Genomic DNA, 27,180 nt, shown 5'->3' on the forward strand with positions numbered 1-27,180 from the left:
CCTGAACTAACCTCTTTAAAATTGGTCGAAGTGTGCCAATTTTTTATGAAACGTGAGAAAAACACAAAAATGAGACAAAATTACAATGTTTGAAGTGAATAACTAGCATACAAAATCTATCCATGTTGAAACACAGGGGAACAAGAGGAAGCTAACGGTAAGCAACGGTAAGCACATACAAACACGAACACATGTATATACACATCTCGCAAACGCAAAATTAAGAATTAAAACAACTTTAACAGCATTAATCAAAAACAAACATTAACGTTATATAATTTCTTTGTAATAAAATGTTCACCCCTTTTATAAGTCACTAGTTATTTAATAAAAACTATCTAAAGACTAGGTTTTTTAAAATTATTTTTTACTTTTAATAATCTTTCTGTAATGCAACAGAAAAAAAAATGAACTGAATTAGTGGCCACAGAGACATGAACCACCATTCACGATCATATTCATATCAAGGAGCAATGTAGTGTTCAACCAACCTACCCTGCTTGTTTTTTTGGATGTGGGAGGAAACCCACGGAATAACATGCAAACTCCACATAGTGAGGACCTACCTGGGATCGAATCCTCAACCCCAGAACTGTGAGGCCAATTCGTTAACCACTCATCTGCCGGGACGCCTAATTATGGATCACTCTTTGTTTATTTAGATGGTAGTCCTGTTTTTTTCTTGTAAAAATGATACTTTTTTTTGCCCAAAACTAGCTGGAAATGTATCAAAGGGGAATTTTTGGGGAACAAAATGTCAGGTGACCCACAAGATAAAATAAATGTGCATCTTCTATGAAGACACACAAGAAAGTGACAGCCAGTCCATCCACTCAAGCGAGTGGGCCGCAGTGGTAATAAATTGGCATGGATTAAATGTCAACCCTTTGAAGTGCATCCACCCTTTGCCGAATCACAGTGAATCTCTTAGTTGGACAAATTAGAGTTGAGTCGACATCCTGCGCTCACATCTGGCCAATTTAAGAGGTGGTTTGACTCAGAAGAACATACTGATACAAGGTGAGACCAACCCATCTTGATGCAACTATTAACTCATTGGCAATTATATTTACATGTTTTCTGAATTATGGAGACTCGGCTAGTTCCAAACAATGAATGCTTTGACGAGTCGGCTTTCAAATGTATATATGAAGATCATTGGATTGACTAGTTACCTTTTCAATTTTCAAGTCTGTATATTTTATGAGGGGCGGCCTGCTGGATGAGTGGTTAGCCTCACATTTCTGGGGTGGAGGGTTTGATTCCAGTGTGTGGAGTTTGCATTTTGTCTATGTGTGTGTGTGTTTTCTTCAAGTACTTCGGGTTTCCTCAACACATCCTTTTAAATTGAACAGTCAAAATTGCGCCTAGGTCAGGGGTGGCCAAGTCCTGTCATTGATTTCCATTACGGAAACGTGGCTACAACCAAGGTTCCAAGATGGCAGTGCGCACGGGTGCAGTGGCTCTATGTTCTTGAGTTTGGTGTTTTGTTTTGTCAATCTTATAGTTATTTACTAACATCTGCGTGGCAAACTTTTTCTACAGTTGCCAGGATTTAACGACTGTCGGGAGGAGATGCGATATATCCATAACAACAGATTACCAATGGACCTACAATATCCCCGAGGACATCTCGAGACCACCGGGATCTCTGTGGATAGTCAGTCCACTCAGAGTACGACGGAGGCGGCGAAGTGAAAGAAAGCAACGAATGGTGCTGCAACAGTAGGATCATTCACACTCCCCGGATTTAGAGCTTGTGGCAGTACAGTGCAGGCCCTTCTATCTACCCAGAGAGCCTATCATCACTGTAATGGCTGTTACATCCCACCGGATGCTAACGTTAGCACAGCACTTAGCCTCCTGCTAGCGACTATAAATAAACTGCACCTGATGGAGTCTTTTTGTTGCTGGTGACTTCAACAAAGCATGTTTAAAGACTGTTCTGCCTAAATTTATCCAGTACGTGAAGTGTCACACCAAAGGAGATAAAATGCTAGACCATCTTTATTCTAATAATAAACATGCTTATAGAGCCACACCCCTCCCTCACCTTGCTGGATCAGACCATCTCTGTGTGACAGGGTAAAGTGAGTTAAGTTATAAATGAGTGCATGTGTTATTTAAAAATGGTTTTGGGATTGGGGGTTTATCATTCTTCGATTATTGATGCCTCCAGCCAAATAGCAAAGGTATAGAGGGGTATTCGAGTTTATGTGTAAAAATGGACTCACCTAGCTATCACGTGGTAATCACGCAGGTATCACGCAGGAGACATGCAGCGGTCATGTGGGAAACATGCAGCTGATGTGTGGTGGTCATGTGGCTGGGTGTAGCTAAAAGCAGAGGGGGTTTTCAGGTATATCACTAAAGGTTGGCTTGAAGATAACAACAACTGACCTGTCTGATTATTTCCCCGTGTCTTTTAAAGGTAAATACATTGCCCATAATTCAGGGGTGCAACAACTGCCTGTCCCTCACCCCCGCATACACCCCACTCCGGAGGCTAATAAGGCCACAAATAAAGATAATAAAAACATGGCCCAAGGATGCCCTCTTTCAACTGCAGGACTGTTTTTCGCGCACCATTTGGGAACTTTTTGAACACCACAACTTCCAGGACTACACGGACACTGTACTTTCCTACATCAAAAACTGCACGGACAACGTCACTGTTGATAAACGGATACAGGTTTTTCCTAACCAAAAATCCTGGATGACCAGTGACACACAGGCACTCATCAAATGCCGTAACACCGCTTTTAGGTCAGGGGAGCACTTCACAGGAAATAACCCAAAGAAGATGTGGCTGAGAATACAACATATTACCAATTACAATGACAACATTAAAATCACATTACATGAAAAAAAATCTCAAATGGTGAAAGGCTATGCTTTCGGAACAAAATTCAACATGCCAAAATTAGGGATTATACCCTAAACAACCAAAACCAATTGTTTTTTTTATGGCATATGATCATAAATGACCATAAATGAAGTAATAGAAATAACAAAAAAAAAATCTTTGTAACATATTGACATCTTGATCCTGGAACTTTGAAGCGGATGTGCTAACCACTGTACCACCAGGTGGCCTTATACAATTTGCATTCATATCTTAACATTGGCTGCCATTGACTGTGTTAGATGTTTAATCCATTTTCCTGGTAGGGATCATCTTTCCTTTTCTGTGTATCTTCAAAACAATTTTGAATATATCTCCTCCAAAGCTATAAGGCATTTATCAATCTCAAAGTCAAGTATTGAAGGGCTGAAATCGAGTGTAAAATCCATTCAAATTGAATAAGAGCTGACAACGAGGTCTGACAAATTATAAAGGATGGGCATTGCTTTCCAGATGGTTAATTTTTTATGAGACATAAAATTGTAATAGCAGCACCTGCGGAAGAATAACTAGCCATCAAAAATCCACTTTTATATATCAAACCTATCAAATAAAAGTAATTTATTTGCAAATGTTGTTTTCTTTTTTAGTAGTAACAAGGAAATGACTTGTTACACAATACTATCAAATAAAAAGCATTTTGGTTGACCTTTGCACTAGGAGAACTACAAATGAACAACATTTTGGAACGAAAGCGTCAGATCAAACCCAACAGCATGAGATAGTAAATGATCGGTTTTCCTTTGCGTGGGTTAAAAATGAACTCCTTTTGTATTTTGTAAACTGCCTGAACGTCTACATTTTGTGTTATACCTAAGCATACAGCTTTGCAAGATTTTGGAAATTAATCTTATACTTTTGGAAATTTAAAAAATGTTAATGTAATCGTGCATTAATGCCTCAAATACTTAATTAAAGATTAATCCCAAACATTGTTGTTTTTTTGTAGCCTTTTTGGTTTTAGTCTTAGTCTTGTGGCCTTTTATATAAAAGTGCTGAAAGGGGGTGCGAAATTTTGGCAATTGTGTTTTGGGGGTTTGAACCATCAAAGATCTGAAAACTTTATCTAAAGTCGAGAATTTGATGTTGCTTTAAGTCTTTACGCCAGTATGGGCTTGGCTGGGGCTGGGGAGACACAGCCCCCTGAGGGTCCGCAGCATCCAGTAGCTGGGGCAAAGTTGTTGGATTCTTTTCCAATCTTGATCCTGGTTTTTCGTTTTCATCTCTTTTTACTTTATTCTTCACATCTGATATTTTATCTTTAAGTTTCAACAATTCAGACATGCCTTCATTCTCTAGCTGCCTCTAATGATAGACACAATTTCCGTTTAACACTTCAATATGTTAAGAAAATCACATATTTCCAGTAGGTTATTTTCCATCTGGTTATTCAACGTTCCTACCACCTCTTGGAGTAACTGTTCCATTTTGTCGACGATGTAAGAGTTCTGTTGACTGTGCAGGTGTGAATTCTGAACTGGCACGTCTTTACTGTCTCTCTGATGATATCAGCTTGGCCTCAGAAGACAACTACTCAACTGCCAACTTCCAGTTTTTCTTAAACATCAACACCTTTCCTTACTGCCATCTGCCAGGTTTGTAATGTTTGGATTTAGCTGGCTCAGAATTCAGTGAGTAGTTCATGGACACTGGTCATCTAAGTTGCAATCCCAGCGGTGCCTCCAAATGTTGCACACTGCATTTTCATATTGCTTGAAACACAGGGATAAATACTCACAAAGTGATAAGTTGTTGTCCTCAATCCAAGTTTTACTGTAATGACTATGAATCTCCTGTGCCTCAAGCCATGTGCACCGAGACATCAATAATCAAATACAGATACAGACTTTGACATGTCACTCTTGCTAATTGGATCAAGGCATCAATAATCGAACACTGATAAACATCCAATCCAAAACTAGTATTAATCCCCAACATGTAATCGTTAATAACTTAAACACTTTAGCATGTCACATCAACATAAGCGTTTTGTAAAAGTAAAGTCTAAAAAACAACATAACAGGCTGTCAGTGAGCAGAGAGAGAGAGAGAGAAAACATTTAAGTTTCACTTAAGTACGTATTAGTTGAAAAAAGTGTGACATATAGTCCGTAAACTCTGGTTTTTATTTATTTATTCATTCATTTTCTGAACCACTCACAAGAGTCACGGGGGGTCCTGGAGCCTATCCTATCTGACTTCGGTCATGAGGTGCGGGACACTATGAATTAGTGGCCAGCCAATCGCAGAGCACAAGAAGAGGGGACACCATTCAGGCTTACACTCATATATATGCACAATTTAGAGTGGGCAACCAGCCTACAATGCATGTTTTTTGGGGAGGAAACCCATGCAGCCCCGAAAAGAGGACATGCAAACTCCACAAAGGTGGAGTGACCTGGATTCGAACCCAGAACCCCAGAACTGTGAAGCCGATGCGTTAAGCACTCACCTGCCGGGCCGCCTACAGTATATAGTTTAAATAAAAACATAGATAGGGGGAAACAGCTTAAAGTTTGAGACCTACCCCCTACATTTTTTTTTTCATAGCACCCGCCCAATTCGGATATGGGAGGCCCAGTAGTGACAAGCTAATTTGGAGAAAGATCTGTTTTTGCCCCCCCTTGAGCAGTTAAAAAAATGGGGTTACAAGGTTGTCTTTCCATCTTTTGAAACTACCTACTGGTGATAAATTCATTTCAATTCGCAGCAGAATATCGTTGTGGATTGGAGATGGTTTGCCAGAAGAAGCTGTGAAAATGAAGAGCAGAAAAACCCTCATGGCTGCATAGTGAAAAGCTCCCGTGAGTGAGCGCATCCATATAAATATTCATTGTGCATATTTGTTTGTGCGCCAACAGCTGCACTGCTTTCATCTATTGAGTTTTTGCACTTTTAGATTAAAAAAAGAGATGGTCTTGGGCCTGTGTGGTATTGCACTCAGTTAGTTAACCAAACCCACAAGAAAAGCTCTGTGCTAAGTTGTTAATTTCTTGACATGATCCATAATTAATGAGTAAGCCAAATTGATGTGTGTTTGGAAGGTGGATAGGTGGTTGTAATAAGAGGGAGGAGAGAGAGTTGTAGCAAAATTACGACTAAAGAAGATGGTCCTTTTTGGGTGTGGTGCAATAAACAGCCAGACTGGCAGCTTCTAACTGCAAATTCTTTAATTCTCTCATGTGGACAGATGAAGGTACAAACTTGAGTCTAAGACAATAAACCATAGCGAAAGAGAACATAGAAAAATAATACAAATTTAAAGAACATATACAGAACATTTTGACCAGGGGTGCCCATTACGTAGATTGCCAAACAACCATCAGTAGATTGTACAACAGTAACATTTCTATCCTCCCCTCTGTCAGTTTCCTTAGCTAGGCTCTTAACAAGTTGGCATGTCTACAGTAAGCTTTAGCATGAATCGAGAGTGGATTTTCATCCCCTTTCCATACCACTCCCATACTTGTCCAATGTGAGGTATGTCAACATAAATAATTGCTGAGCTTTGTCAGTGGCCACACTCCTGATTTAGACAAAGACCAGTCTGTGCATCCTCTCCTTGTCCACCGTTCAGTGGCTTCTGTGTTGGTGGGAGGGTCCTGCCTCCAAGACACAGCCACTTTTAAGACAATATATTCAAATGAACAACTAAGTTGCGAACAACTAAGTTGCGAACAAAAGGTGCGATCTTCCCTTGCCTATACCAAAGGTTGGGAACAAAGCAATTAATTAAGTAAAAATAAATCCTACACAGATAAAAACTGATCCGAAATTCCAAAACTATTCCAAAATAAAGATAGAAAACCGACCTACAGGTCCACATTATTTTAAATCAACCAAAGAACACAGGATTTTTTTTTTCCTTTTCTGAGCTCCTTTATCCTCACTTGGGTCGGGGGGGGGGGGGGGGGTGCTGGAGTGTATCCCAGCTGCCTTTGGGAATGAGGCGACGGGCACAAGGAGACAACCAATTGTTCACGCCCATACTCATACGTAGGGTGATTTTAGAGTGCCCGATCAGCCTACCATGCATGTTTTTGGACTGTGGGAGGAAACCGGATTACTTGGAGGAAACCCAAGCAGGAGGACAGAGGAATTGTAAAATTTAATGATTTTAAGGCCATTTAAAGGGTACAGCTTATACGAGGAGAGAGCCAATATGCGAGAAAATACGATATTTGTACTTTATCAAACTAATTAATCTGATAAACAACAACCACTGTAGTATACGCCTGACTGACGGAAAAAGAAACATGTCTGCAATACTAACCCACAACAAGACACAGTAAGATTTTTTAGAATTTTATTTCAGAAAAAATAAAAAACAATATGCAATGTTGATTTTGCTTTTAAGGTCTTTACTTTGGAATGTGGGATGAAACAGGAGTACCCGGAGCAAAGCCACGCAGACCCGGGGAGAACACTTAGGTGTATCAACCTGGATTTGAACCCAGGGCACCCATATGAGGCGGATGCTCTAATCACTAATCCACCGCAATGTGGTTATATAAAATATTTCTTTTCATTTGTCTTTGCAAATAAATTCATGCTTTGTTTTTAGTAAAAAGTTCTAGTGCCATCAATGAGACAATGAGTTAATTAGGCTTGGCAGTTAAGGCTGCTGTTTCAGTACCAATGGCAGTGCTAGACGACAAACCTTCATGACTGGGAAGGGCAAATGAACCCTTTTTCTTTTAGTATGTGAGACAAGATGACTGGAAACCAGATATTGAAAATTGATATAGAACAGCGGTTGTCTGCCTCGCTGTTTCTCCTACACCGGAATGGCGACCGGTCTAAGCTGCAGTCTTCCAAAAATGATGGTAACATTATGATTATGTCAGTATGTATATATATTTTTCCATTCATTTTCCATACTGCGCATCCTCGAAAGGGTTACGGGGATTGCTGGAGCCTAAACTAGCAGACGGTCGCTAGTCATTCCTAGGGCACATAGAGAGATAAATAACCATCCCCACTCAAAATCATGTTTTGCATTTGTGGTATTTCACATTACAATTATGGATTTGTGGCATGACTCTAATGGCACAAGTTCGCAACTAAGAGGCTGTTGACAGATGCTCGAATGGAGCCGGTGACCATTGGCTCTGTCCTTTTCCTGCCCTTGTTGTCGTGATTTTCAGCAGCACAAGCAGTTTTGCTGGGTAATAATTGTGGAGCGGCATTGTGCTTCAGTTCGTCCCAGAAGCAACTTAGCTCTGGGCAGTCGTCCATTAGAGATAAAGAGTGGCGGGACACAGTTGCTGCTATGCTTTTCAAAGCAGCAAGCTAGCTGTTCAGCCGCACTAGTGACGCGAGTGGCTCGCCCGTTGGCCTCACAGCTTTAGGGCCCTGGGTTCAAATCCAGGTCATGTCCATCTGTGTGGAGTTTAGATGTTCTCCCTGAGCCTGCGTGGGTTTCCTCCGGGTACTCCGGTTTCCTCCCACATTCCAAAAACGTGCATGGTAAGCTGGTGAAACACTCTAAATTGCCCCTAGGTATGGGTGTGAGAGTGGGTGTCCGCCTCCTTGTGCCCTGTGATCGGCCGCCCACCGATTTACGGTGTCTCCCACCTCTGGCCCGGAGATAGCAGGGACTGGCTTCGGCACCCCCCCATGACACTATTGAGGATAAATCGGTTCAGAAAATGAGATGAGATGAGATATCATTACCTATGAAGAGGAAAAAAAAACTTGAGGCAAAGGAAGCCGGAGAATTTTTTTCTCTTTTTCCACCTCTGATAGGGGTGTGGTTCTTGTTTCAATCCATGAGGAATTGTGTATCGACATTTTCTATTCATTTAAGAGAATTAGAAAACAGCAGCCTGACTGCTGAGTGGTTAGCGCTATGGCCTCACAGCTATGGGGTCCTGAATTGGAGTCCAGGTCGGTCAACCATGTGGAGTTTGCATGTTCTCCCTGGGCCTGTCTGGGTTTTCTCCATGTAATTCGGTTTCCACCCAAATTCCAAAAACATGCATGGTAGGTGATTGGACACTCTAAATTGAGTGTGAGTGTGAATGGTTTTCTGTCTCATTATGCCCTGCGATTGACTGGCCAGCGTGGGAACTAATTAATTTTCATTTAGTTCATTTCTATGGGAAAAGTTGATTTGAGATGCATAAATTGACAAACGAGCTCGGTCCCAGAACCCATTATGCTCATATCTCAAAGCATTACTGTATGTGAATGTTATTCGCTATTCATGCTTTTTAAAAATAATTTCTTTTGAATGTATATTCTTATGTATTGAGAAAAACATACAGTATATACAACTATATATGAACACCATACGTTACCACATGTATTGCTGGATTATTGTACTTTTGGTTTTTTAATTCTGAGGCTGTCTTTGACAGCAAAAGATGTCCACAGGGACGAGGTGATAAAATGTCAGAGGCCATGCGTTTCTTGGACTGGTCGTCTGCCAGTCATATTATCTCAGTGATTGCCTTTGACGATCGGAGATGACAAATTTATTTGAAGATGGAGTTGTCAACTTCAAATTGATTTTCTGTCTATCAGTGACAAACAAATTTCAATTAACAGGACAACGATAATCACACGCCAAAAGATTGGACTACAAACAATGAATTAATGAAGGATCCTTCCCCAACGAACAACATCTGAAGTAAATAAATATGAGATATTTTTCTTCCCTTGTTTTTAATAGAGTTTGGTAACAAAATCATTTTTACTACTGAGTAGAGGTCATGGAATTCCAGGAGACTAATTGGTCTCGACGCATGAGTCAGCTTTTTAGACTGGTTTTCAGATGAACATGACAGAAATCCCTCAAAGCCTGATTTGCCGGTTTTCGCAACATCCCTAATGAGTCCACTGACTCTGTCTGTTCTTACTGGACAGAGATGGGTGGAGTAAAGCCTTGCCAGAGCACAAATCCTTTGATCCGATTCTCATCTCATGTTGGTGTGCATGGTGCTCACTGCAGATTTTTTCCACAGGGTTTTAATGCCCATTTGAGAGGGCCAATGTGACATGTACTAGGGCTTTTGTAGTGCGTTCTTGAAGTCTGTCTTTTGTTATAGAGCCAGACATCTGTAGAAACAACATATAATTAAATGATGCTTGCACTGCCTATCCTTTGGAACCCAATGTGTTCTCATGATCGTTTCGAAATTGGCGGCGGCATTAATTACTGGGGAATGATAAAAATGCAATCATATGCAATAAGCTTTGAATTTCAATTATTAGTGTCCAATGCCCTCTTCCAACTGCAGATGCTATTTCTGTTATTAGGGCCCCATATAGTGGATATTAACAGCAAAGTTCTGATACGGTATTAAATGAGTGCTGAGTTCTCTGCACGTCAGAGTCAACATAAATTGGACGTCTACCGCCATCAATGGCAGGTGATGGGTTATATGAGTGCGCTATAAGGGATAAAAATAATATTTTTCAGTGTATCAGAGGCTTACATGGAAGTTCTGATTCAACCACTTTAACAGAGGTGTTGGGGACATGACAATAATAGTATAATAATGTGGGATGGACACGGGCAAGGCAAGTTTTTCTATACACACATGAGAACAAGACGTTTCAATCCTGTCACCCAGGAACACATAAATTGAAAATCATGTACTTACATGCCAGTAATACGCAATTTATTGATCATTTTGATACTAGATATTTAGATATCAATGCTCTGACATTGTTAATGATTGACAAACTCAATCTCTCTCATGATTATAATTTTGAGAGCGAGTGATTACCTGATTGATCGCTTTCAACAGTAAACTCTCTCTCTCTCATGATTATAATTTTGAGAGCGAGCGAATCCGGCGACAAATTGTCCGTCGACAAAATTTCCGTCGACAAATTGTCCGCTGATGAAATGTCCGGCGAGAAAAAGTCTGTTCGACAAACTGTCGGGCGACCAAACATTCGTTCAACTAAACGTCTGGGGACGAAGTGTAGGGGGACGAAGTGTCCGAGGACGAAGTGTCCGGGGACGAAGTGTCCGGGGACGAAGTGTCCGGGGACGAAGTGTCCGGGGACGAAGTGTCCGGGGACGAAGTGTCCGGGGACGAAGTGTCCGGGGACGAAGTGTCCGGGGACGAAGTGTCCGGGGACGAAGTGTCCGGGGACGAAGTGTCCGGGGACGAAGTGTCCGGGGACGAAGTGTCCGGGGACGAAGTGTCCGGGGACGAAGTGTCCGGGGACGAAGTGTCCGGGGACGAAGTGTCCGGGGACGAAGTGTCCGGGGACGAAGTGTCCGGGGACGAAGTGTCCGGGGACGAAGTGTCCGGGGACGAAGTGTCCGGGGACGAAGTGTCCGGGGACGAAGTGTCCGGGGACGAAGTGTCCGGGGACGAAGTGTCCGGGGACGAAGTGTCCGGGGACGAAGTGTCCGGGGACGAAGTGTCCGGGGACGAAGTGTCCGGGGACGAAGTGTCCGGGGACGAAGTGTCCGGGGACGAAGTGTCCGGGGACGAAGTGTCCGGGGACGAAGTGTCCGGGGACGAAGTGTCCGGGGACGAAGTGTCCGGGGACGAAGTGTCCGGGGACGAGGTGTCCGGGGACGAGGTGTCCGGGGACGAGGTGTCCGGGGACGAGGTGTCCGGGGACGAGGTGTCCGGGGACGAGGTGTCCGGGGACGAGGTGTCCGGGGACGAGGTGTCCGGGGACGAGGTGTCCGGGGACGAGGTGTCCGGGGACGAGGTGTCCGGGGACGAGGTGTCCGGGGACGAGGTGTCCGGGGACGAGGTGTCCGGGGACGAGGTGTCCGGGGACGAGGTGTCCGGGGACGAGGTGTCCGGGGACGAGGTGTCCGGGGACGAGGTGTCCGGGGACGAGGTGTCCGGGGACGAGGTGTCCGGGGACGAGGTGTCCGGGGACGAGGTGTCCGGGGACGAGGTGTCCGGGGACGAGGTGTCCGGGGACGAGGTGTCCGGGGACGAGGTGTCCGGGGACGAGGTGTCCGGGGACGAGGTGTCCGGGGACGAGGTGTCCGGGGACGAGGTGTCCGGGGACGAGGTGTCCGGGGACGAGGTGTCCGGGGACGAGGTGTCCGGGGACGAGGTGTCCGGGGACGAGGTGTCCGGGGACGAGGTGTCCGGGGACGAGGTGTCCGGGGACGAGGTGTCCGGGGACGAGGTGTCCGGGGACGAGGTGTCCGGGGACGAGGTGTCCGGGGACGAGGTGTCCGGGGACGAGGTGTCCGGGGACGAGGTGTCCGGGGACGAGGTGTCCGGGGACGAGGTGTCCGGGGACGAGGTGTCCGGGGACGAGGTGTCCGGGGACGAGGTGTCCGGGGACGAAGTGTCCGGGGACGAAGTGTTTTTCATGACACTCTCTTTGACCTAAATCTCTAAAATAGGCATCTGTATTGGTTGGGCACACTTTTGCTTCATATAAATCTGGCTGCATGGGTGTTCCTAGGGCTGAGGCCGATAGTGAAATCTTCACTAAAACCATAAAGAATTTATTCTGATATATGGTATTTGTTCAGTTTTTTTTTTAACTGGCATTTGTTTACTCTCGGGGGGCTCTAGGGAATAAGGACGATGGTCTACTTCTTTTTTGTATTAAATGGGGCGAGGGTATAATTGCATCAACAAACAGCTTCAAAGTATATGCTGCATATTTTTGGAGTTATTCAGGGAAATTACCATGCACCTGACTGTGTAGCCATGGTAGGTCTAAACCACAAGCAAATTATATGTGCAAGTCATGAGGAAGTTCAACTCAAGAATTAAGCCTTTGGTGCCACTGTATTTGCGTCCAATCCAAACAAATACATGTTTAGAAGAAATCAGAAATAATATTTCCAAATCTGGTGTCAAACTAGCAGGAAAGTGGCCACATCTCTTCTGCTGTATCATTTTATGTGCCCGATGAATAGTGAATAACATCAATCGACTTCATGTATTGGGCTAAGATAAATGTAGTTATGTAACATTTTTGTAAGTCCAAAAATTCAAGCATATTTGAAAAAAAGTCCCCCTCTTTTGGATGGGGAGAGGGGGGCAGGGTTTTAAAGAAAATAAATAAGAGATTGAACCCCCTCTTAATGAACTCTTTGTAAATAGTGACTTGAAATGAAAAACAACTGAATAGAGATGAATAAAAGAGCATTTTCAATTTTTTTCCCTTTAAAACAAGAATGTGAAAAACATGTCAAACATTGTTAGAATACATAAAAAATATAACTATAACAATATTTATAATGTATGAAATTCTATTTTTAAAGGGAAATTCAATTAATGTAAGAATGAATGGATACGACAGAGCAAACATGTTATGAACCTATTCATGCATATTTTTTTTAACCCTAACATCGCACATCCAGACATCCATTTTGATTCATGTTGTAATATTATTTTATATATTTTATCCTCACAGGCATCAAGAGAGTGCTGTAGCCTATCCACCCTGAATTGGTGGCATACCCAATCGCAGAGATCAAGGAGAACCATTCAAGTTCACGCTTATACCCAGGGGCAATATAGAGTGCACTCGGAGAAAAACCATGCAAGGCTGTAACGAACATACAAACTCGACAAAGGATGGTGCGAACCTGGGTTTGAACCCTCGCTCTCCAAGCTGTGAGCCCACCTCGCTAACCATTCTCACCAAGCCACCATAATATAGAATAATGAAATAACTATAATGATTCTTAAAATTATGATTTATTAAAAATAATCGTTGTCCAAGAAGGAAACGCTTTGTTGTTGCAGCCATTGTCTCTGAAAGGGGTAAGCGGTTAAAAATGAAATATTGGGACATTTTGCTCATCCTGGTCAGAACCTCAGGGTTCTGTTGCCTATCGAATCTGATTTCAGGTGAAAGGCACTGGTCACCACTCAATCGTAGGGGACACATAGACAACCATTCGCACTGACAATCACACTGCCCCCAAGTGGGAATCGATCCGACGCTACCCACGCTGAAGTCAGCCGAATGTACCGCAAGACATCTAGTGACCTGTATCATGATTCATTTGAGAAAATTAATCATGGCACTGTACTTAACCTGCCATTCGCCCCTCTCAGTTGAAATAATTTGGCTGTCTAGAGCCGTCAATGGCACCTAAATATGTGCATTTATAAGCAGTGTTCTCGTTACCTCTGCGTCCTGCGTCTGATACGCACAGCTTTTCTTCCAGACGCACAATTTCAAGTAATGTGCTTTTTTCGGACGCAAAGAAATTTTTATCAAAAAAAAAAAACCAAAACACATATATATCCGATAGCAAACCAATTTATTCCACATAATCTTTGCGAAATAATTCTCGCGTGAACGAGACTAGCAGACGCTAGCAGACGAAGGAGAGGATGCGATAGCAAGAGTTTCGTAATAGTGTAAGAAAGATAAAAAAATGTTTCAGAAAAAGCAAAACAGTCTGGATAGTTATTTCGCAGTTAAAAATACAACTAGTAAGAAAAGAACTGCAGAAGATTCGATCGATGATCATGAAGCAAAACGGGGTAAGCAAGGAAAAATACGCACATTTCAAAAGACTTGGTTGCAGCTGTTCGCGTGGTTACGATATGACGAGGAAAATAATTTGATGTACTGTGCTGTTTGTACGGATAACAAGCAGGTAAATGGATTGATTGCGGCAGCTAAATGCACGAATGGCTGTGAGAGAGGTTTTTCTGTGCAGAACAGAATCCTCACAAAGAAAAGAAACAGGCTGCAAGTGGAAACTCAGCACAAACTGATGGTAGTGCAGCTGGCTAAAAGTGTGAACCATCAAAAGGCCCTGGAAAAGTGGAAAGGCTGCAAAGAGAGGAGGATCTACGAGCTGAAAGACTAGTACAATGATAAATAAACCCTAACCCTAAACCATATAATAAATAAATTAAATCCGAATGTTTATATATCGTTGTTTATGTTTTATTTGCATCCGTAGTATGTTGGGACTCGTGACAAGTTTCCTGGGACGCTCAGTTTTCAGACAAGCGAATCCCTGGGACTCGCAGTGTGCCAATTGTAAAATTATCACTGTATAAGTATTATTTTTTTCAGTATTCCCACAGTCAATGTTACCATGTAAGCAAAAATCAAGTTTAGCATATGTAACTACAAAGTCAAGAGAAAAGGAAACATAATGCATTATGATTCTTTTCTTTAAGATGTCCTCCGTGGTAGCTTGGGCGTGCTTTGTTGCAATTTTTATTTGCCGCAGAGCAATTTTGTATTCTGCCTCTGTGCCTTTGAGGATTATGATGGATATTGAAAATTGCCATTTTACAGTAGAAGGTTTGATGTATGCTACTGAGTTTTTCGCTTGCAATAAAGCAATTTTTGTATAAGCCATACCCTTAAGATTGCCTTAAAATCATTCAAATTTACATTTTTTGTCGTATAAGACGCCCCCGATTCACAATTTTCACCTCCATATTCATAGCCAGTGCTGATAGCCATAGTTTGAGAAAGGATTAAAAATTGCGGGAAAAGGGGCTTTCGGTCTGATGGTCATGCCTGGTGGCTGGTACACCAATCGAAACACCTTGAGCAGGGGTCTCAAACCGATTCCGCAGAAGTCGGTGCTGGTCTTTGTTTAAACCGATCCAGTGTCGACAGTTTAACCAATGAAAGGGTCTTCTAAAATAAGCAGCACCTGGCTGGAATCAACTGATTACACTTGCAAACGGTGTCTGCTTGTTCAGTTTGAATGGAAACTTACACCCCCTGTAGCCCTTTGAGGACCGATTTGGCCTAGAGTTAGCCGTTTTTGGGCCAGACCTCTATCCCGCACAAGCTAGCTCTTATCTTCCTACAGCATCCCCAGTTCTGGCTTTATGGAGACACTGCTTCTTGCTAGCTTATGGGAGGCCAATGAAGTGTTGTGAGAAAGCCATTTGGAAAGCAAATCTTGCATGAAAGGGTAAAAAATAAAAATGCTGGATAGAGGAAGCTTGATTTCTTTTGCTGTTGTTCTTAACTTTTTTTATGGAGGGGGTGGGTTCTGCTAAACAAATTTTCCCATCAAAGCTTTTGGTAACCTGAATATCTCATATGTAGAAGCATTCATAAGTGGAGGTACTACTGTACTTTGACAGCCTTACTGATGATTACCTGTACGATCAGTGAGTGCTTAGCGCCTCGGCCTCACAGCTTTGGGGTGGGTCCTGGGTTCAAATCCAAGTCACGTCCACCTGTGCGGCATGTGCATGTTCTCCCCGGGCCTGCATAGATTTCCTCCGGTTACTCCGGTTCCCTCCCACATTCAAAACAAGAACAAAAAAACATGCATGGCAGGCAGATTGTACGCTCTAAATTGCCCCTAGGTATGGGTGTGAGTATGCATGGTTCAGGGTGTCCCCCGCCTCTGGCCCATAGTCAGCTGGGATAGGCTCCAGCACCCTGCGCGACCCTAATGAGGATAAAGCGCTTCAGAATATGAAATGAGATCAGAGTACGGGGCAAACCCTACTGTTCCAATAGTTATGGTGTGTAGGAGGTTTAAACACTACACAAAATCTTTTGTGCTCATACGCTAGGGAATTAATAAATTATACATGTGACACTACCAAGAGAAACTAAATATATGAAGATGGGGGAAAATGTACCATATTGTATCGTGGCTGTGATTAAAAGTCAGTGTCTCTGTGATATGTTTCAGTTTGTGAATTTTATTCCTTTTGTCAAGACAGAATTTTTGATTGCACTCTTGAATTGGATCTCATTACATGTTGACAGCATTCCTAATGAGGTGGCTTTTCACAATATAGATGAAAACAAACACGTTGCTGGATCATAATGGTTAAAAGAGGTGGCTTTTATCAACATGCACATAGAATGAGTACAATGAGCCTTGGACAATGAAGCCGTTAATGGTCTCAAAGTAATTTGAAGTTGTGCACACAGATTAATTATTCGCTTGACCACTCAATAGTAGTAGAGTTATTCTTCTGGTCGATGCCGCTTCAAGGGGTCCTCTATGGTCCAGGAGTTTCCGAAGTGGACAAATCTGTAAGGCGGCGGTTGCATTGGCGGGGGAAATGGAACTAAGTGGTGACACGTTCATCGAGGCTATGAAAGCCTCTGATGAAATGATGAGAGCGTTTAGAAGTAAATCAAAGTGAATGCACGCTGTGCATACTTCTTTCAATTCCAAGTCTTGCGTAAACCGAAGCTGCAATCAGCTTTCTCATTCTTCGGATGGCAAAAAAAAAAGCCAATGCTAGGCATCAATTTTACAGTATGAAGGCAATACTCAGATGCAAATGTTGGCAAACACTAAGAATTCTGCATTGAGATTAGAGTAGGAAATTCTTGAGATTTAAATAGGAAAAGCAAGGCCTTATTTCTATTTGCCCTAAATATACACTCGCTTGACAGTTAATTAGGTAAATCAGAGCTTTTTAGTTAGATCCAATGTACACACATCGAGCATTTGTCTTTCAATTCCAAGACTTGCAAAAACTGAGGCCACACTCAGATTTATCATTCTTCCAATGGCGAAAAAGCCAACGCTTGACATCAGTGTGATGGTGATGTTCAGATGCAGATGTCGGCAAATGCTCAGACTTCTGCATTGACGAGTGTTGGATGTCAGGAGCAGCTCGCTTGTCCCTCCGGGCTTGCCGTTATGTTCGAGCAGCTGCGAGTGATTCATGATTACTTACCAGATGTGTATATTTAAACAGGACTGAATTGGTATTCATGGTTGGATCGTACTGTGTGATACCGCAAAAATCGCTGCGAAGGTACTGTTCTCCATGCTCCGGTTTGGTGTCATTTTTGGATGCACAAGTCCTTGGTAATTTGTAAGGCTTTCTGAGTTATTAAAGTTGTTATCATGAGCACAATTCGCCTCGTTCCCTCCTGCTTCCCCGCTACTGGATCCTCATCCCGCCAACCGCGCCATAATGTCTCGGTGCGATCATAACATTAGAATCTACTGGGGATGTATTTGCGACTTTAAATAGGAGCAGCTCAGTCATGTGGAGGAAAACATGCTGTTGTTAAGACCTTATTTCATCTTGCTCCACATATAGGCTTACTCAAAACTTGATTAGATATACCAGAGCTATTTAATTAGATACAATGTAGAATTCTGTGAACACACATCGAGCATTTGTCTTTCAACTCCAAGACTTGCAAAATCTGAGGCCACACTCAGATTTCTCTTTCTTCCTATAGCAAAAAAAGCCAATGCTTGACTGTCAACCTCACAGTGTGACAGCGATATTCAGATCCAGATGTTGGCAAATGCTCAGAATTCTGCATTGACGAGAGTTGGAATCTACTGGGATTTATTTGCAACTTTAAATAGGAGCAACTCAGTCATGTGGAGGGAAACATGCTGTTGTGAAGACTTTATTTCATCTCGCTCCAGATATAGGCTTACTCAACACTTGATTAGATATACCAGAGCTATCTAATTAGATCCAATGTAAAATTCTGCATTTAGAAATAAAAGATTTAGGTATTTCTGATTAACTCCATTGACAACGATAGAGTTCCTATCATGTCGTTATTTTTATGCTGAGTTTAAGAAGTTTATCACTAGTAGACATCCTCTCAATGTGACCTGGAAGGTTAGCAGTGTTTCAATATTTGTTCATTTGCGGTCAGCCCGTCTCCATAAAAGAGATTGGATGTCTATCGCTGTCAATGGTAGCCACAGTTAGTGAAGCATGGTATGTGTTGTAGCAAAAACGGTCATTCAAATATATGGCCTTTTATCACATGTTAATTGTTAAGGGAAAACACTACCATTTCTGTCATTAAGTGTGGCATCGAGCGTAGAACGTGGTTGGACCCAAATGCAGGGAAGCCGGCAATGGACAAGTGCGTGGAGTGTGCTAACAAAACTGAAATACTTAAGTCTTTACAAAAGAAGAAAGACTCAGAAATACAATCACAAAACCAAACCTGACGGAAGACATGGGGAAACAAGGAATATGGAACATGAAGTGGTAACTAGGCATAGAGTAAACAAAGCAGGCGATCCAACAATGGGGTTTATATAGACAGACAGGAATTGATTACAATTAGGAACACCTGGGTAACTCAAGAGGGAGCAAGCAGGGCATACACCAGCGGCGGGGAAACGACAGGTGAACATAGTGGGCAATCACTCAGACAGGAGACACAGGGAAAAAGGAATGACAAAATTACCTAACACCCCAATTACACTGATAGGTCCGTTAATACATTTACTTTAATATAATTATTAAAACACTGCAGGTAGACATCTGATTCAATTATTGACATTTAATTAAATAGGCGCATGGTGAGAATATCCAGGCTTCCGGTCTCTGCATTATCACCCCGAACAGTTATTTCTCGTACGGATTTAAATCTATAAATAAAAACAGTTACAAGATTGTTGATTAATCCAACAGCGTAAGCAGAAACAAAATCTGCAATTGTAATAACTATTAAGGTATTTACAATAATAAAAAGAGGAAACTAAAAACAAACTTCATTTGAATTTAAACAATCACGCCTTCATTCGGCAGAACAATTTCATAAAGAAGCGAGAAGTGCGTACGATGTAGGAACACTATGTGAGTGGTCCTGTAAGTGATTGATATCCATCTGCTGATATCAAGAGTCCTTGACGACTCTTCGCTGCAAACCCAGATCAACAGTCCTCGGAGCCCGGGACTGGGTGAGATGTCAGATCAACAGTCCTTGGCACGAGGACTAGGTGACTGGTTACGACCTGGAGTTCCCTTCAGACAATTTGAAGAATCCTTTCATACAAAAATGATTGAATGCACACATATATAATGGTATTACAGACTACTGCCAAGACACCCTAACAGAGAGAGAAAGAGAAAAATAAAGAGACAGAGAGAGCGGAGACAGACACCCATGCACACTGCCTACTATACATGGGAGGAAACCCACACAGGCCCAGGGAGATTAAGCAAACTCCATAAAGGTGGACAAGACGTGGATTTGAATCCAGGACCCCAGCACCACCCTAAAGTTACACGAGTAAAATAATTTATTTTTTGTTGATCAGTATTTCTTCCAAGTCAATTTATACTTTGTATATTATTTTAAGCTTGTAGTCCACTGAAAATAACTGACAACCGTCAATAGAATTCCAAACATGATGCTGCCGTCTGTTTGTTTTTTTGCTCTTTTATTCCGTCAGAGGGCAGACCTCCCATCTCTCCAACAGATGAGGTGGGGAGAAGTGAAAATAAAAGATCCATCACCAAAGAGACAGAGACAGACAGGAAGCAGGTTTAATGTGAGAGCTGCTGACATTTTTGACGTCCACGCTAAGAGAAAAGCGCCTCATTACACAGCAGTCGCACTGCTGCTTTTACAATCTCACAATGCGCAAAACACAGCAACTGACAGCTCCGACAGTGAGTGGGCATGGGAATGTGCATGTCTTTCACGTGAAGAACCATGCATGAAGTTAGTGAGATTTTCACGTGACTGACAATGGTGGGATCCATAAGTCATTAGGCAAGATTTTTCTTTGATAATATAAGCATTGTGGCAGATGGATCATTAGTAATTTGAGAACATCTACAAAGAGGTGGACATTTCAGAGCTAGTGGAAAAAACTTGAGTATGAGAGATTGAGGTCATACTCACCCTGAGCTTTATTTTAGAAACGAGTGATATGTGGTCTTAAAACTAATAATTACCCTACAGGGAGTGCTGTGAAAGAAGGATAAAAAAATCCAAAATAAAAGGGAGCAAAGATGTATGTATAATAATGTCATTTTTTTATTTCACAAAAGACGTGACCGGACGTCTCGTCGACAGACACTTGGTCGACGGACACTTCGTCCCCTGACGTTTGGTCGACGGACAATTCGTCGCCAGATTCGCTTGCTCTCAAAATTATAATCATGAGAGAGAGAGGGTACTGTTGAAAGCGATCAACCAGGTAATCTTCAGCTCTCAAAATTATAATCATGACAGAGTGTGTCATTGCATTGACAATGTACTCTCTAAGGGTTAAAAATAATATCATTCAGTGTATCAGAGGGCGAGGCAAGTTTGTCTATACACACACGAGAACAGGACGTTTCCAGGAACACATACATTGAAAAACATGTACACACACGCCAATAATACACAAGTTATTGATAATTTTGATATTAGATATTTAGATACTAATGCTTTGACCTTGTCAATGCAATGACAAACTCTCTCTCTCATGATTATAATTTTGAGAGCTAGAGATTATCTAGTTGATCGCTTTCAACAGTACTCTCTCTCATGATTATAATTTTGAAAATAAAAGATAAAAAAATTAAGAATCTTTGAAAAAATATTCTTAATTAAGAGCCACGCAACTGGAGATCTATTTCACTGATAGCCTCTGTCTTATTTGAACAGATGGTACACTTTCTTTACATAAGTGATGCAATTCTGTGAACCTGCCTGAGCCCCCAGCCTAAGTCTTGTCAATGCAACAAGAACACCATGGCATGTGTCAACGGTACCTGCACCTCCATTTGTAGCTGGGGAACACGGGAGGCTGGAAACCCAGGACATAAGGGTATTAAGACACACCAGTGGCAATTGTAGGCAGTGAATTCGCCACAGGTCGTCTGGCGCTTGGACACTAGGCACCGAAGGCCAGTTTCCAATTCCCCGTTTATCCTCTGGATCTAACCATTGGACTTTGTGTGGAAGCCAGATGTCAGGCTGACCGAGGCGGTGGTCTCCCATCTCCCCTGAAAACCTGTCAGGAGGTGCAATGGTGGTGGGGAGTTGAGTCTTGTGGGACCCAAGAGGCTACCAGTCCTGATGGTCTAAGTTGCACACAACCAAGAGAGGGACTGTGCGGATACACTTGGGAGAGTGATTTTGCAAATTTTCAATCTCAGTTTCAGCCTGCAGAAAACTTCTAGTTCCAAAGCCCGTGAACCCCAAGGAGCCCAACCACTTCAGACTGGTAGCATTAACCTCTTATCTGATCAAGACAATGAAGAGAATCACCTTGAACCTTCTCAGTCCACTGGTGAATACAGAGCTTGACCCTCTGCAGTTTGCCTATCGGCCAGGCATTAGTGTTGAAGATGCAACCATCTATCTAATGCACTGGTCTCTTTCACACCTAGAGATCACGGGAAGTGTGACATGTTGAAGTGTTTAATTTACACCCATTTAACGACCGCTTTTTGTGGATGTGCAACTAGTTTTGACTGGATGTAAATCGATATTCGATTATTGATGCCTTGATGCGCGTACCTTGACCAGCACAAGAGAGCTTCCTCATATCAGTAAAGTTGGATTGAGGAAGCAACAACGATCACTATTGTAATTATTTCTCCCTGTGTTTCAAGGTATGCTGGTTGTTGTAGATGCCTGTTGAGTTTGTGTTTGGCAATATACACTGTTTAGCGTGTGAGAGAGAAGGTAAGGTTTAGTAATGTTTATCTACTTTTGAAGTGTGTGCGTTAATGTGCGAGTCCCGGGTCATGGATATGTATGTAATATTCAGTATGCTACCTTCGGCCGCCATTACCCTGTACAGCGTCTATGAAGGTTATAGCAAGGAATTTATGTTATCTATATTTCATCATTTACCCTGTCGAATAGTTGAGAATGACTTCTCGAATTTGTAAAAAGTAAAAATAACACATGCTATGATCGTATACTGAATGGGTGTAATTGTACATTATGTTTTCGGTTCTAACATGTTGCTATAATATATGTACGGGTTTAATTGTATATTATGGGTTTTTGTTCTATCATGTTGATAAAGATATCAAAAAAGTTGGATTGAGCAAGCAACAAAGAATCCTTTTTGGGATTATTTCCCACTTTGTTTCAAGCGTAAATGCGGGGTACAACAGAAGCACGACCTGGCTGCAAAGATCATAGGCTTCCTCACAGACAGGCAACAATATGTTACTGCTGCTGCTGACACACCTAGAGATCACGGGAAGCACGGTGAGATGTTTTTTTTATTTTTTATTTTTTTTTTACCTCCCAGTGCTTTTAATACCATTCAGCCTGTACCACAGAGGGGGAAACTGGAAGAGTAGAGCACCACCTGGCTGCATGGATCATCGACTTCCTCACAGACAGGCCACAATATATTATTGCTGCTGACGCATGATGACTCAGCAACAACTGTAGATTTTTGCCCACCTGCTGGATCTGATGAGCCACACTCGTTCCCGCAGTGCTGTTATTGGGAAGGTTGTTTGACTGCCTGACTGAGATCATTGAGGTGCTCTTCCTGTCTCTTCAGCTTAGTCCCATGTGCACTGAGTGTAAAAAAATGATGTTCACTCGCATGTTCGTTCCATGGTCCACGAGGCTCATTAATGGAAAGAGCCCGAAATGTGAAAAATAATTAGTCGAGTTTAATAAACAGAGTGCTGTGTGACTGTCAATGCTCGCTTGGAGCCTGGGCGCCACTTTTGGTAAGCAGAACTGACGCTGCAGGATGAACCAAACACTGGGTTAAGGCGTCCCATGCTGATGCTCATCAGACCACAGGAAAGGTCTTGGTCGATATAGACAGCAGGACTGTGGCCATGGAAGTCGGAACCCGCCAAGGACTGACCTGCCGAATCAACTAGCCCTGAAATTGAATGGCGCTGGAGCGTCAGGCCCACACCCGGCCGGCGGGGCAACGAAGGGTAACGTCAGCAGCCCTTTGGGTGTTAGCATCTCAAACAGCGCCCGGTGCACTTCAGGCCCCACCGAGTAGGAAGGCCACTACGGTGAGCATGGAAGGCGTGGGCCTGGGTGGAGCCGTCGCAGGTGCAGATGTTGCTGATAGTAGCGGAGACGGGCGTCGGCTTTTCCCTTCCCCGCACCGGCCACTTCTCGCATGGGGCTGCGGGTGCGTCCGGCGTGTGCCGCTGGCGGTGTTGGGCCCGTCACCCAGTGCGGCAACACGAGCGATCCCGGAGAAACCGGCGGGTGCCCCGGGGAGAGTTCTCTTTTCTTGGTGAAAGGCAGTAACGCCATGGAACGAGTTCGTCCCGAGAGAGGGGCCTATCCCTGGGAAAGTGTCACGGTTCCGGCGGCGGCCGGTGAGCTCCCGTCGGCCCTTGAAAATACGGATTAAATGGTGTAAATCTTGCACCAATAGGAAAGCCTGGACAACGGTTTCGGCTGGCTGTTTGTCTAAATTTTGAGTACATTTACTGTCTGATAATTATTCCTGTGTGTTTTTTTCAAGACTGCTGTGGTATAGCAGGACCAGGCGTGGCCAACTCCGGTCCTCTATAGCCCCTGTGTCTGTTTTCCATATCTCGCTCCTCTACCACACCTGAATCAAATGATCAACTCATCAGCAAGTTGTCCAGAAGCTTCATACCGTTCCCAATTATTTGATTTAATTGGGTTGGTGGAGGGAGACATGGAAAACAGACTGGATAGGAGTTATCGAGGACCAGCCCTGTACTAGACTAATGCATATTTATAATTTAAACACTTTTATTTAAAAAAATACCATTCCACAGTTGACTGAGAAAAAAGCTGTGATCCCTTTCAGAATTATATTTGTGCTCAGATGGTGGTTCTAATAGTATGCACATTTGCTTTGACAGAAAACATATACTAATTGAAATAGATTCATGCTTACAAGTGCTGGGAGTATGAACAGCCACCAGGGAGACACCTACAGTGTCTCAGCGAGGCAAGAGGCCAAGCTTTTTTTTCAACTCATCTCATTTTCTGAACTGCTTTATCCTCATTAGGATTGCGAGGGGTGCTGGAGCCTATCCCAGTTGACTTCGGGTCAGAGGCAGGAGGCACCTTCAATTGGTTGCCAGCCAATCGCAGTGCATAAGGAGATGAACAACCATTCACGCTCACACTCATACTTAGGGGCACTTCAGAGTTTCCAATCAGCCTAACATACATCTCTTTGGAATGTGGGAGGAAACCGGAGTACCCGGAGGAAACCCGCACAGGCCGGGGAGAACATGCTAACTCCACAAAGGTGGACCGGACTTGGATTTGAACCCCGGACCTCAGTGCTATGAGGCTGACGAGCTAACCTTTCCTGCCACGGGGCCGCCGCCAAAATTTGTTCTCCTTTGAAAGATATTTTTTTTATTCTTGCAAATTTAACCGGCATCTTAACAACAATCTTTACTTTCACCCAATCAAATAATTTATTAAGTTTGACTTTGAATGGACATTGTTTTTAATACAGGCCCTCTTATGGTTAATTAAACCAGTGGTCGCTTCATGCAAGTCAACAACATTGCATTTAATCAAATTCAAAAACTGGTTTGCTTCTGGAATATTTTGTGTTTTTTTAGCCCTCCGTATGGATGTCTGATTTCACATTTGTGAGTCTCCTGAGAAAACGCTTGCTACGCTTCTAACCGAAGTGGGGAAGAAAGCGGCTGGTGTTTTTTTCTCCTCAGCACGATGCAACAAACTACCTCCGCCTGCTTGTCTGGGTCTATTTCTCAGAAGTACCCCAGCTTCTGCTGTTTCCTTGGGATCAGATGGAGCCTAATCCCCACTCACGTTTACCTCAGATGTTATCCACGGTCCTCCGATGAGATTTGAGGAGGGGGGTGGATTGGGGGCAAGAGGGCTCCAAATGTGAAATGAAATGTTGTGATTGCGCTTTGCAACGCCGTGCCCTTAAGGAAATTGAAGTGACTGGACGTGATGCCTCAATACAGAAAGCTGGGTGAACTCCCCTAACCTGGCTCTTATCCGCTGAGATGCGCTTTCGGAACACGCTGACATTTCAAAAGATATGGCTCAGTTTGATTGGACGCCAGATGCCCATCCTGACATAACCCTTGAGGGCATGGGCACAAATCCTGTGGGTCTCTGTAATATCTGAATTTCCTCTTTTATTTAACTCATTCTCTACCGTTGACAAATATAGATGCCCAATCGTGTGGCGCAGTGGCCTTCAAGGCCTTCTCTGCTGGCCAATGAAATATCTAAATCATATATTATATTTTGTCCATCAATACTTATTAAATGATTCCAAATTGTTTGTTAGCTTCCTTTCATTGCGTTTTCATCTGGCTGCACTGGTTTCAGATGTGTGTTTTCATATTGAAGCATTTAACCAATCACATTTCAGCCATTATTTGTTGCCAGGGTCAGAAATCTGCCTCAAGGCCTTCACAATCAGTTCTGTGGGCTCTGCTGCATTAAACAAGCATCAATGAGACTGTTGCTTTAACCAATCAGAATTCGATTTGGCCTTCTCGCAGGTATAGGGATACATCATCACTTTCACCAGCTATGATTGGCTAGTAGGTAGACCAAAGCCAAAGTGAGCCAGAAAGAGATTGCAAACTCCACCCGCAATGGGCGACGGAGGAAAATAGATGCAGATTTGCTCACAAAGCTATTGTCCAGATGGACTTTTCCAGAAAAAATGGACATCATTAAGAAAGGGCGGTCAAGTGTGGAGTAAAATCCAGCCAAAAACAGTATTTATTGATTAAATAAAAATACTGCAGCTTTTTGGACATCAGAAACGGGCCCGGAGTATCATTTACCGGGGGGAAAAACAGCGATGATCGTCCATACGCAAAACGGCAAAAATGCACTAAAATGGGGTAAAATCCACTTCCTAGCAGCATTTATTGATTGAATACAAATACTGGAGCTTTTGAGACACTACAACCAGACCAGGGGGATGATTTTGCCGGAAAAATGGCGAAACGACAAAAATTGCACAAAAATTGAGTAAAATCCTCTTCCGAGCAGTATTTAGTGATTAAATACAAATGCTGGAGCTTAAATACAAACACTGGAGCTTTTCAGATATCAGAACCGGGCCCAGAATTGAAACGTTATTTAGGAATATAGCCATATTTTACTCACCAAAAATCCTTTTCAACTGTACCATCCTCCTTTCTTCCTTCCTTCTTTTCTATCACCATCGAAGCTAATGATGAAAGTCGAGCCTGTCCTGTCGTATATCTGGCATAGTCCGTCTTGCTTCATGCTTCAATATGAAAACACATCTGGAAGCAGTGCAAGCAATGAAAGGAAGCTAACAGACAACTTGGAATTATTTAATAAGTACTCATGGACAAAATATAATTAACATTAGTCTGTGATTCAGATATTTCTTAGGTCAGCAGAGAAGGCCCTGAAGACACACAACTGATGAGGCATATGAAATTAGTCAGGTGGGGACACATCCTTAGAAATGTGATTGTAGGCAATGCAGGTAGTTGGAGAGCCCGCCACCTCCGCCGTCCCCTTCATCTCACGTTTGCGCGCTATGCATAATTGAGTCATGATTGTTAATATGAGGCAGAATGAAGACCCGTTGACTACCTCAGCAGTTCACGTTGCTTATTTTGGGGAATTTGTTTTACTAAAAGCAATCAGTAGAATTCTGTGATCACA

Source organism: Stigmatopora nigra, chromosome 15, assembly GCF_051989575.1.
Source record: "Stigmatopora nigra isolate UIUO_SnigA chromosome 15, RoL_Snig_1.1, whole genome shotgun sequence".
Lineage (NCBI taxonomy): Eukaryota > Metazoa > Chordata > Actinopteri > Syngnathiformes > Syngnathidae > Stigmatopora > Stigmatopora nigra.